General features: G+C 43.7%; 1 protein-coding gene across 6 annotated transcripts in view; it reads left to right on the top strand.

Annotated features, from left to right (window-relative positions):
* The window catches only part of HECW2 (HECT, C2 and WW domain containing E3 ubiquitin protein ligase 2), a 206983-nt gene that overhangs the window by 93470 nt on the left and 100555 nt on the right, over positions 1–12958 (top strand). Inside the window, exons 1-2 of one of the 6 annotated variants that reach the window (XM_081193303.1) lie at positions 8059–8375; positions 10423–10517. The exons of 4 other annotated variants lie outside the window; for them this stretch is intronic. The gene's annotated coding sequence lies outside the window, so the exon portion shown is untranslated. Of the gene's footprint in view, positions 1–8058; positions 8376–10422; positions 10518–12958 lie in introns of those variants that run through there. One more of the 6 variants, XM_081193302.1, reaches the window with a different exon arrangement.

Raw genomic sequence — 12958 nt, 5'->3', positions numbered from 1 at the left:
GCCAAATAAGGGACGGTTGACAGCTATGGCTACAGCCAAGCTCTATTCCAAACACACGAGGGGGTCAAATCCTTTCATCCAATCATTTTAAAGAGGGTATAGTTAACCTAAGATGGCAGCAGAGCAGAGCAAGCCAATAGGAATACAGCAGATTGGGGCATTTATTTGGTGGAAACCCTTTGTGGATGCCTTTGCAGGAGGTCCTGGTGGGTACCCTGATGCCCACAGGCAATACAGTAGCAGCTCCTGGCCTATAGTGTACTTTGAGAGCCAAGGGGGAGGACTTCAGGCCCCAGAGGCGCTGGATGCATCCACCCAGACTTCTCCATCTCGCCTGGGGCTCCGCGAAAGCCACGCCCCTCCCTGGACCTGCCATGCAACTTCCTGAAGTGCTTTGCCTAGCTAGAGTAATTGAGACGATGCCTGGATGCAAGAGTGTGTGTTTGTGTGAGTGTACTGTACAAACTTTTGGTTTTTGCATGGCTGTAATGGAGCCTATGGTATAAAGGTAAGGGTCACATGGCACTTGACTTTAAAAGGTCTCCATTCCTGCCTTAGACCTACAGAGGATTTGATGCAGCCAATAACAGAGGATACGATGATTCCAAGTTAAGCACCTTAAAAAGCAAAGTTAAGTCATTTAAAATCTGTTTGACTGAAGACTGCTTAACTTTGGCTGGGTGGCTATTCAGCTAGCCATTGTGGCTTCTCCCCATACTTATTTTATTCCCCCTTCCTTCCTTCCTTTTTTGTTACACTCTGTATTCTCCTATGCATACTGGAATTTTCTCTTTTACTGCATGACCTCGTTTTGAAAGTTCTGAGTCACACAGATATAAACAATTCCAGCCAAGAATGTCAGCAAAATATAATTGTTTGGCTCATTTTGAGCCTTCCTATAAATAGCAAGTGTGTGAAGGTTCTGCCTTGTAGATTTTTTTTAATCATAAGTTTTACATCTATACAAAATAGATCAAAAGATACAAAGGCAGGTAAAGGTTAAGACAACATCAAGCGATATAGAACTGTACTCTGTATTTACACCCCTCACTAAATAAACGATTGATGTGTTCTGGTGGGTGGGGAAATGCTGAAAGAGAATAGTTTGTTTTGCGTAGTTTTCAGGGAAGTAAATGGATTTTATGAGCCGAAGAAACCTTTCCAGCCACCTGCCTGAGCTGAGCTCATTCTGTGAAAATGAGGAGTTCCTGTTGCCCTCTGTCTGCATGAGTTGCATTTGTAAAGTGAAATTGCCCTTAAAAGTACATTCCAGCATCTCCCCCAAGATTATATGTGAGGACAGGCAGGCTGTTTGTTTTATCAGTGATGGGTACCTGCTGAATCTGGAGTGAAGTGTTCTTTCTATTACTATTTATTGCATTTATATACCGACCTATACCCGGGGGTCTCAGGGCGGTTCACAGGATAAAATCAAGATATAAAGCCACAAAATACATAATAAAAACAAAAACAACACAATAACCCCGCTCACCACACATTTTAAAAGGGCATAAGTTGTACTGCAAATCAAATCAACCAAAGGCCTGGTTAAAAAGGAATGTTTTTGCCTGACGCCTAAAGGTGTGTAATGAAGGTGCCAGGCGAACTTCCCTGGGGAGAGCATTCCACAGACGGGGAGCCATTGCAGAGAAGAAGGTCCGTTCTCATGTTGCCACTCTCTGGACCTCTTGAGGAGGAGACACACGAAGGAGGGCCTAAGAAGATGATCTCAGGGTCTGGGTAGGTTCATATGGAAAGAGGTGGTCCTTGAGGTATTGCTTGTTTAATCATTGTAATGTGTGTGCTACAGCTATCAAACAGGGAGGTCAGAGTGACTCCGTTTTCCATTTTTTACGATTCTTGGTGTACATTTCATCTGGGACAATTTATTTGTGTTCTCCTGTGGACAAGCCAATATCTCTGCAGTGGTCCAAGCGGATTCCTCCTGGTTTTTGCTTATGACAATGTATAAGATAAAAAAAAGTGTGTGGGATGTAGGAGATTCTGTCTTTACTTAGTTCTGGAATTCAGCTTTATCTTCCTTGGCTAGAGTTGCTGCATTAAAACAACAAACAAGATAAGTGGGGCTGCACTGATTATTGCAACAAGCAACCATGAACATCTTCACTTGGAAGCAGGCCTGTTGATTTCAGTCAAACTTAACTGCTTTGTTCCTACATTTGAAGCCAGCATATCTGAAATCCTGTGTGTAGTTATCCTAAAACAAGACATGCCCTTCGCTTCTTACATGAAAATGGAAATTACCCGGCAACCCCAGAAGTGGATGAAATTAACCCGATAGGATCCAACGAATTAAATGCAGAGCTGTTTTTGTCACCTGCTATCAGCTTGCTAGTTTATGGAGAAAGAAATTGATGTTTTGCGGGCCAGAGATGCCTCTGCTGCACATTGTTGTCTGATGTTACTTGAACAACAACAGTTATCTGCTAATCATGTGAGAGGAGGCAAGAGAACAGACATTAGGAAGGAAGGAAGGAGATTAGGCAACGTCTTCTGCCAAAATCTAGGCTGATAACTGCACAGAGGCAGGAAGCTGGACTGGATGTGGAGATCTTGTCCTTGCTTTTTAAGCAGATAGGAATGTTGTGGCATACAGACCTCTAAAAAGAGCTGAGCAAACCAGTAGTGCAATTGCATTAAGGTGCCCAGTCCTGGAATTTCAATGAGTCTGTAGTTAGAGAATCCTATTTATGCCTGTGGGTTTTAAAATGTTGTGGAGCACAGACATAAAATCCCAAGGAACTGAAGCCTGTTTCAGCTCTATGTAGTGTTCTGCTCATTTATAAAAAAGCAAAATGGCAGGCATATGCTTTATAATATTTTCCAGAGAAACAAGCAAGTGCTGTAAAAATAGCCTGCCACCCGTTCAGCCTATTTTAAGGCATGTCAGTTATGCCACTCTCCTTTTCTCTCACTGATAGACAAGGCTCATTAAAGAAGGTTGCTTATGAAGTGTGTGTGAGGATGGGTCCTTACAATGTTTAATGCACAAGCAGGTGTCTGTAAACCCTGGATATTTGATAGCTTCGAGCTGAGCAGTACCCACCCTGTGGCATAACGTCACCTGTTTGCCAGACCACTCTGACATGGCAGGGCCATATGGAAGCAACTGACCTGTGGGAAGGAGTCAAGGGATAGACAAGTGAAGGTGTTTGCTTTTGCTCCTGGTTCACTGGTTTTATTTTGTTTTTGTTTTACCTGTGTTCATTGCACTGTATTAATACTGTGTACTGCTTTGAAGACTGGAGTAAACAAAAGGGGGGGGGGTACAAATCCACTCAATAAATTTAGTGATAACAGCTGTCATTAATGGCCCCATAAAACAGCAGATTCCTCTTTGTTATCTCTTTCGGCTCCCCCCCCCCCCCGGCAACTCCTCGACTTAGGGCCAAAGTTGATGTTATAGCAACAGCTTTTGGGAGTAAGTTGATGCTAGTGGGTTTATTTCATCTTCCTCACTGCTTATACTCAACTGTTTTTCTTCCAGAGGGTGGAAGAGTGATGTACTTATGCCTTGGTTGCTGCCATCCCATAGACATCCGGTTGCTCACTTTGAAAACAGAATGTTGGACTAGGCGATTTTTTTGGTCACCATTCTGGTCTTGTTTTATACGCTCGTTGAAGCCACATCAATGTGACGTGCTCTGGATGCCAGACTACAGCTCTCATCTTCCCTGACCACTGGCTATACTGGCTGGGGCTGATGGGAGTTATAGTATGGAAATAAAATCTGATGGGTGCCCAGCGGACTACTTAAGCATTTGCTAGTCTTTCTATGTTTCTTTTTGGCATAGAAGAGTTGGAAAGGGACCACAAGGCATCATCTAGTTGAACCCCCGGCAATGCAGGAATCCTTTGCACAATGTGGGGCTTGAACACACAACCCTTAGATCGAGAGTCTCATGCTTTAGCAGCAGAGCTATCGACTGTGGATGTTGGATATTTTATGGTTCTATTGCATTTCATTTTGGAGATTGCCCCGGAATTTCTAATAAAATAAACATTGTCCATGCGTGTTTCCTTATATGTAAGTAGCAATCTCTGGGAAGCTTGAGCAGCCTTGAGGTGAGGAGAGGTTTCATGCCTTCTCTCCCTGCCACAATCCCAACAAAATTGCATCTCCAAAGCTGGCGCTTTGCATTACAAGGGCACCAATGGGACTTTCTCTGGAAATGCAAGTAGCGTCTCAGAAAGGAGATGTTTTGGCAGGACAGTGACAGGAAGACAAAAGAGTTCAGCGTCCCTTTGCCGACAAAGGTCCGTAGTGATGTATGGAAGTGAGAGCTGGACCATAAAGAAGGCTGATTGACGAAGAATTGATGCTTTTGAATTCTGGTGCTGGAGGAGACTCTTGAGAGTCCCATGGACTGCAAGAAGATCAAACCTATCCATTTTGAAGGAAATCAGCCCTGAGTGCTCACTGGAAGGACAGATCCTGAAGCTGAGGCTGCAGTATTTGGCTACCTCATGAGAAGAGAAGACTCCCTGGAAAAGACCCTGATGCTGGGAAAGATTGAGGGCACAAGGAGAAGGGGATGACAGAGGACAAGATGGTTGGACAGTGTTCTCGAAGCTACCAACATGAGTTTGACCAAACTGGGGAGGCAGTGGAAGACAGAAGTGCCTGGCGTGCTCTGGTCCATGGGGTCACGAAGAGTCGGACACGACTAAACAGCAACAACAAATAATGTCCTTAAAAAGCAGTCCTTGCAGGCTTTTGCATTTTTGCTTCTACTGTCTAGAGATCTTGGATTACAAAAAACACAAGTGCACACAAAAGCACATCAAAAAGCAGAGGTGTCTTATGGCAGCAACTAAAGTGAAAATGAAACTAAAATGACACTTTTGTTTTATATCCCTCTCCTGCCCCACCCCTGGTAGTATTTAGTCTTAATTGTCACCACACTTACAGCTCTGTGCACCTGTAGTCCAAGGGCATTCTCTCCTTCATCTGGGTACATTATATCTGGCATTATATCCTGACATCTTTGTGCTACTCCTGAAATAGTCTATTGCAGGGGCCAGCAAACTTCTTTCAGCAGAGGGCTGGTCCACTGTCCCTCAGACCTTGTTGGGGGCCGGACTGTATTTTGAAGAAAAGAATATATGAACAAATTCCTATGCCCCACAAATAACCCAGAGATGCATTTTAAAGAAAAGGACACATTCTACTCATGTAAAAAACACGCCGATTCCCGGACCGTCCGTGGGCTGGATTTAGAAGGCAATTGGGCCGGATCTGGGCCTTAGTTTGCCTACCCATGGTCTATTGTCTTTTTAAAAAATGTATTTTACTATGTTTTTTAAAAATGCATTTAAAAACAAGTGTCACATTCTCAAAGATACCATAATGGGCTTTTGGGAACTTGTGCAAAAAACCAGAGAGCAGCCATAAGGGGGGAAATGTACATAGTACAGTGGTGCCTCGGGTTGCATACGCTTCAGGTTACATACGCTTCAGGTTACATACTCCGCTAACCCAGAAATAGTTCCTCGGGTTAAGAACTTTGCTTCAGGATGAGAACAGAAATTGTGCTCCGGCAGCGCGGCAGCAGCAGGAGGCCCCATTAGCTAAAGTGATGCTTCAGGTTAAGAACAGTTTCAGGTTAAGAACGGACCTCCGGAACGAATTAAGTACTTAACCCAAGGTACCACTGTAAGTACAATAAAAAGATCCTGTTGCAAATAAATTTCAGTATCCCTTAAGCAAAGATTTTCCAACCCGCTGGTACGAAAATGCACCTATTTGCTTGCAATACGTTACATTGGTAGTGACCGTGGTTGAAAAGCAATATACAAATATTTTTAAATGAATACATTTAGTTATTTGGCAAGTACTTTGAGCTTTTCAACACACTTGCCAAATAACACAATTCATTAGAATTGCACATCTAGTTAAATCTCGAAGTTGTTTTTGTCTCCCAATAATACCTTAATTCCAGGGCATTCCCAACAAATTACTGCTACACTTCCAACAATTCACATTTAGTCCAGTTCCTAAAACCAGGGCCAGACTGAAAACCACCACCACCTTCCAAACTGTGTTGAGTGGTTGTCTGCAGATTCCTTTATTTCCTCCTCTTTATTTCTAAGCTTTAAAAAAAGCGCTGCTGGAGAGCGCATGCTGGCAGCCCAGCCTGCACTCACCTAAGAAACAGCTGTAAAGGACAATATGTTCTATGATTGCTCTTAGAGAATTGGGGGGGGGGATGGCAGATCTTCTGCAGATCTCAATGGTCTGTGTGTATAAGGAATAAGGTGGTCTCTCAAGTAGCAACCTAGAGTAACAACAACAACAACAACAACAACATTTATACCCTGCCCATCTGGCTGGGTTTCCCCAGCCACTCTGGGCAGCTCCCAACAGAATATTAAAAACATGATAAAACATCAGACATCAAAACCTTCCTGATACAGGGCTGCCTTCAGATATCTTCTAAAAGTCAGATAGTTGCTTATTTCCTTGACATCTGATGGGAGGGCATTCCACAGGGCGGGTGCCACTATCGAGAAGGCCCTCTGCCTGGTTCCCTGTAACCTCACTTCTTGCAGTGAGGGAACCGCCAGAAGGCCCTCGGCGCTGGACCTCAGTGTCCGGGCTGAATGATGGCGGTGGAGACGCTCCTTCAGGTATACTGGGCCGATGCCGTTTAGGGCTTTAAAGGTCAGCATCAACACTTTGAATTGTGCTCGGAAACATACTGGGAGCCAATGTAGGTCTTTCAGGACCTGTGTTATATGGTCTCGCCGGCCACTCCCAGTCACCAGTCTAGCTGCCACGTTCTGGATTAGTTGTAGTTTCTGGGTCACCTTCGAAGGTCGCCCCACATAGAGCACATTGCAGTAGTCCAAGCGGGAGATAACCAGAGCATGCACCACTGTGTTCTGCACCGGTGATGGCCTCGTGACCAATCCCAAGGGTAGCCCCAAATGGAGCAAATTACAGTAATCAAATCATGAGCTTACCAAATGCATGGGCAACTCTGGACAAGTTATCTAGGAGCAGTTGTAGGTGCCTTACCAACCGAAGTTGGTAATTTTTTACTGCCACTTATTCATTTAGTTGCGGCGTACAGTGGTGCCCCGCAAGACGAACGCCTCGCGAGATGAAAAACTCGCAAAACGAAAGGTTTTTTCGTTTTCGAGTTGCCTCGCAAGACGAATTTCCCTATGGGCTTGCTTCGCAAAACAAAGCTTGCCCCGCAAGCTCCGGGGACAGCGGGAAGCGCAGCGCGTCTTCCCCGCTGTCCCCGGATCTCTTTTGAAGCAAGGGGTGGCGGGGAGAAGCGATCTTCTCCCCGCAGCCCCTTGCTTCAAAAGAGGGGACAGAGCGGCGCTTCCCCTCTGTCCCCGGACGGTCTCCATAGGAACGCATTGATTGATTTTCAATGCATTCCTACGGGAAAACGTGCTTCGCAAGACGAAAAACTCGCAAGAAGAAAAAACTTGCGGAATGAATTAATTTCGTCTTGCGAGGCACCACTGTATAAGAGATATTTGTGTGGTTTATGAGATCATCTGATATCATCAAGAATTCTGTGCAAATGAGAAAGCAAGTAGAGCCCCCAAGCCAATGCAAGCTGATGCAGTAAATATACCACAATTACCTTGTGTGTTTGTTAGTGTACTCTAGGGAACCTTTTGCAGCCTACAAAGACAAGAATGTTGGGCTTTGTTATGGTACCTAAGTGATGTCATTGCAAAGATGCAACAAATATGAGAGACTTTTGGTTCTTGTGTTTTGTTTTCTGTGACTAATGCGCTTGTCATTTCTGGGTTTTGAATTTTCCCTGTTTATCACCCTCGGGATGACTGTACAGTAGTGGGATCAACTGTTCAGAATTCTCCCATGGAAAACAGAAAAGGAAGGAAGCCAAGGGAGGATGAAGACTTCGCATCCTGTACCCTTCAGAGGGGAGTGGCTACAAATAACTTAATCTGAAGGACAATACTTCATCTATTCTAATTCTGTGATGTTTGAACCCAGAGGGAGCAATTGCTCAGAGCGCAATAAGCAGTGAACTCTCTGGGTGGGTTAGCTAGTAAAAAAAATAGAGCACATTAAGAAGGCCAAGAGAGAGCTTTCTTAAAACGTTCCAATCTAAACAAAAAGCAGAAGATGGGGAATGCAGAGGTGCTTCTCAAGTGATCTTGTGACGATGTCAGCGATGGTGCAAGACAGTATTCAAGTGCTCCCTCTTCCAAGAAGGCAACTTTTTTTAAAATGGAGAGAAGAATTGGCATACGGATAACAGAAGCCTTATTAAAGGAATTTCAGTTTTTAAGAACATCTCCTGATTATTAAACAGATGCGAAATTGAATGGAAGGTATTTCTTACTACAGGATAGGTCAGGTAAGTGTAGAAAACCAGAATGAAAAATGCTGTTGCCAAAGGCAAATTTAAAGTATGTAAACAGCTTGATTTAATGTTCATTACATTGCAATGGATGGAGTATCTCCCCTTATTTCTTGTTTTAAAGGTGGTTGCTCATTGGTTTTCTCTTAGGTGTTACATTAAATTAATATCTGTTTGTGTGATTGGCTACTGCTGCGAGGAAAGAAGATGGCATTGTTTCTGCAACTATTTAAAGGGTGGTTGGAGTGGTTCTGTTGTCCTGCAGAAAGCCATTCGTTCTGCAAAGAAGTTGTAAAACTTGAAAAGGGGAAAAGAAAGAATTCAGCTTCTCGCAAATGGAAAGTGTATTATTGGAAGGAAATTGTTCTTTATCAGTGTGCTGTCCAATATATGCCTTTCCAGCAGTCAAAAAACATTCACATATCACCAATCCTATTAGAAATGGAGGTGGTGACTGTGTGGGGAAATCAGATTTAGCTGCTGATACAGCAAGCCTAGTCTGAGGCTAGAAAACAGATTTCACTTGAAAAGTCTCTGTTTACTAAAGCCAAAAGGTTGCAAGGGAACTCTACTCATCCAGACCTTTTTAATTCAGCGTTCACCCTGATTTGCTTGCACAAAGCTTATGGGGTGTCCATTTTTCGTTGAGCATTCAATCAGATTTGTTTATGGGGCGGTTATTCATCTGGTAGTCATCCTGGTTTGCTTGATGGTGTTTGCACATCTTGTTGTTAGCCCTTACACTTTCCCCTTCACTTTCCAAACTGCAATAACTCCGTATCCCCACTCCCCATGGACTTGTTGTGTTAGGACAGGGGTCAGCAAAATTTTTCAGCAGGGGGCCGGTCCACTGTCCCTCAGACCTTGTGGGGGGTCGGACTATATTTTGGGGGGGAAATGAATGAATTCCTATGGCCCACAAATTACCCAGAGAAGCATTTTAAATAAAAGGACACATTCTACTCATGTAAAAACACGCTGATTCCTGGACCATCTGTGGGCCAGATTTAGAAGGCGATTGATCTGGATCCGGGCCCTGGGCCTTAGTTTGCCTACCCATGTGCTAGGATGACGGAGAGCTTTAAATGTGCAGTCCAAAAGTTCAAGTATGTGGTTGAATCCCTCCCACAAAAAGCTGACTGTCCGGAGGCACCCTCACAAAAAAAATCTGCATGTACCCAACCCAAAACTGGTCCTATCATTAGGCAGAGTGAGACAAGAGGGTGCCGAAGGATGCAGAATAGCAGTGAGATGTTGAGAGGTCGAGGCTGTGTCAGTCCTGTGCTCTGTAAGTTAGCCTGATGCTCCCATGTGCTTTCCCATCACTAGTGTTGAACTAAGATTGGTAAGCCTCTGCACACATAGTGTGGTGTGTGGGTCCCATTCTGACCTTTGCCTCAGGCAGCAAGCTGTTTGGGCATCAGCAGTTGTACATTTTTTTCAAATTCGCTGTGTCCAGCATATAAGTGTTCTTTGCCCTTGCCGCAAAAACGGTACTTGTAGTTCAAGTGCAAAACTTAACTCTGGCTAGAATTGTACATTTAGATTTAAAATGGCTTACTAGGGAATGAAAATCTGTTTTCTGGCCCATGTTAATATCATTCTCCATCTGTGCAAACAGCTGAGAAAAGCTCAAAGCAGGGTTTTTTTAGTGTCCTGAGTGGCAATGCCTAGGGAGTAAGACTTCATGGGAGTATTGGACTTCCATGATATCACATTTGCCTTCATGCATTAACAACTCTGTTCCATCACAGAAATGGTTAAGTGACAGGCCACAGACCACCTAGCAAAGAAGGAATTGTTTGATCTGCCCTGTGCACTAACTGAATGGTGCAAAATTGCCTTGACAACAGTGTGCATATGGTGAGCCAAATATCAACACTTAAAATAAGCAGGCTTTCCAGATTAGATTATTTGGTTGAGTTTTAGGTAGCAGGTTTGAGTATTCTCTCACCCTCCCTGATCATTATAATTAGAATATTATGGATTTGTTGCTGCTTTATCCTTACCTCTAAATGACTCTTGAAATGGGAATTGCTTTTAGGAAACCTTTCCCAGATGGCAGTAGCAAAATGAGTATGATGTGAAGAACTCATGAATATCGCTTCCTCCTTGGGTGCAGCAGGACATGTCATGCTGGTAACTTGCCCTTCTCTGGCCTTTGTGGCTGTTCCCATCATGAGTTATTTGCTAATAAATGGAATGCATCTGAAGGTTCCTGCCAGAACGTTTGGTTTTGTGACTCTAAGGCAAGAACACTGCTTGCTAAACTACTAACCTTTGGCAGTGTTTGACCCTTTAAGTGTTTCATGTGTATATATAGCTGACGCAAGCTTCGAGTTCAGATCCCAGTTTACAATTTCAGCTGCTCAGAAGAAAATGGAGAGAACGGTCTCAGCTGAAGTTTGCAGCCTCTGATGACAGGAGGCGGCAGAAATCTGTTTGTACTCGAAGAAGGGCTTCTTCCCGCTTCACGGAAAGGTGATATCGCAGGTGTCAGGGGGAGATGCATCTGCGTGCAGAATTCCTGCACCAGCTTTGCAGCCGGATCCAGTGATTTGCGTACATGAAGCAAACTGGTCCGGTTAGGGGTCTTCGTAGCACACAGCCTAAATTTAAGTTTGGCATTACGATTTGAAGCCCACAAATGGTTATCCAAGGGTAAATGGGTTGCAGGTGAGAGGCCCTTAACAACTGCTTTGTTGCTATGATTTTATTATGGTGATCATTTTGCCAAAAGAAAATTTGGGGTTAGCTTTTACAGCCCAGCTCCCCATCAAGGGACCCAGTTACCCCCAAGTTCACGATCAGTCAGAGAGGAATAAGTGCAGGCAGGAACCAACTGAAGAAAGCACGGCAGATCTTCCCCCCCCCCCCCTTTCTGTTGCAACCGTCTCTGTCCCCCCCTTTGCAAGGAGGTGAGGTGGAAACAGAACAAAGGTGTGTAACAACTTTTAAAGACTTCAGAAATTTTCCAGCCCCTTAGCCAAAGACCACCCCAAATCAAATGTAACAGAAAAGAGGTGGTCTACAATAGAAATTCAAGAGTATGACTTGTCTCCTGTCCGTCCAGATACCTGGTAATGCTTTCTTGCTTGCCTTTTCCTAGCTAGTCTGCGCCATTCTTTAGGAATGGTAAATACCTTGGGTCTTGAATCCATTGTCAGACCTATCCCTATTCATACACAGAAGATGCTCTTTTGACAGGTCTGCTCTACCTTTAGTAGATACTTGCCAGACCTGGGTTTTGTTGTTGTTGGTTTTTTTGTAAGGGGTTGGTGAGAAATTAATTTATTTATAGAATTTAACATGTGATAAGAATTCAGCCAGTCTACTCGGAGAGGTTTTATTTATTCACTTGTGTATGTACATTCTATTTATGACGCCTTAGAATTCTTATAACAGTTTCTACTGTTGGTTGGTTTTACCTGGCGGACTGAGTTCATGCCTCTCTGGTCTGATGTTTTCACCTCTGCATTTTGCTTACAGGTTTCTCCTAATTTTACATCTTCTTAAAAATGTGTGCACCGCTTATGCTGCTGATTTCTGAGTATTGGAGGCAGGAGTGTAGTGTGCGGAGAGCCAGGTGTGTGTGTGTAGCCCCAGGTGCATGATTTTGAGGAGGTGCAAGCCAGGCATCCCCTCTCAGTGACCCCCACCTTGCTTGCCACCAGGGGTCTTGCCATTGTGCCTCTAGCCCCCTTGCTAAACGGCAGCATTGGGTGTGTGTGTGTGTGTGTGTGTGCACGCACGCAGTGGTAAATTTGGCTGGTTCTTTGGGTTTTATTTACCATCCGTGCCCAGTCTTGCCTGGGGCGCATGTACACACCCCAGTCGCCCACAAAGGATGCAACTCCACTGATTGGAGGAGCCTTTCCTGAATTGAAGCTTTCTTGGCTCAAAACTCATAAGAATGCACAGAAGAATCCCACCAAGATGTGGACTTCCTGTGGAGGGGGAATCACTTTACCCCCTTAGCCATATGGAGAGGTATTTTGACTTCCTGCTCATTTACTTGCTTGCCCTTCTCTTCCCACCTCTCAGCTTTTGGCCTCCCGGGGGGAAAGCTGTAGAAAAGACATTTTCCCCAAGGATCATTTGTCTGGGCAACTTAGTATCTGCACAAAGACTTAATATGATTGAATGTGAAAGAATGGTTCAGTTTAAGGTTGCCAGATTTTTTCTTTCATATATATTAATTTTTTTAACATATCATATATAACATTTCATATATATTAATTTTTAACATATCATTTCCAACAATCCTTTAACATATTTTCTTATCTTATACAGTGTTTTAGACTTCCATCAACCGCATCTGAAGATTTTTCAGTCTTTATCACTTAGTCTACATTTCTTAATTTCTCTATTACTTTTAATTGTCCTTAACTAATAACTCTCTTCATAGTCTTCTCTGCAATATTTCGCATAGTCCTCCTTACAAAACGTTTTGCAATCTGTTTATTACAATTGCTTTTCAAATAATTCAAATATTTACTCCAGTCCTCCAAGAATCTCTGGTCCCGCAGGTTTTGAATCCTTCCTGTCATCTTATCTAATTCTGCATAGTCCGTTAATTT

The sequence above is a fragment of the Podarcis bocagei genome, assembly GCF_964188305.1.
Source record: "Podarcis bocagei genome assembly, chromosome: 1".
NCBI lineage: Eukaryota > Metazoa > Chordata > Lepidosauria > Squamata > Lacertidae > Podarcis > Podarcis bocagei.
This window is presented reverse-complemented; position numbering and strand designations above follow the sequence as displayed.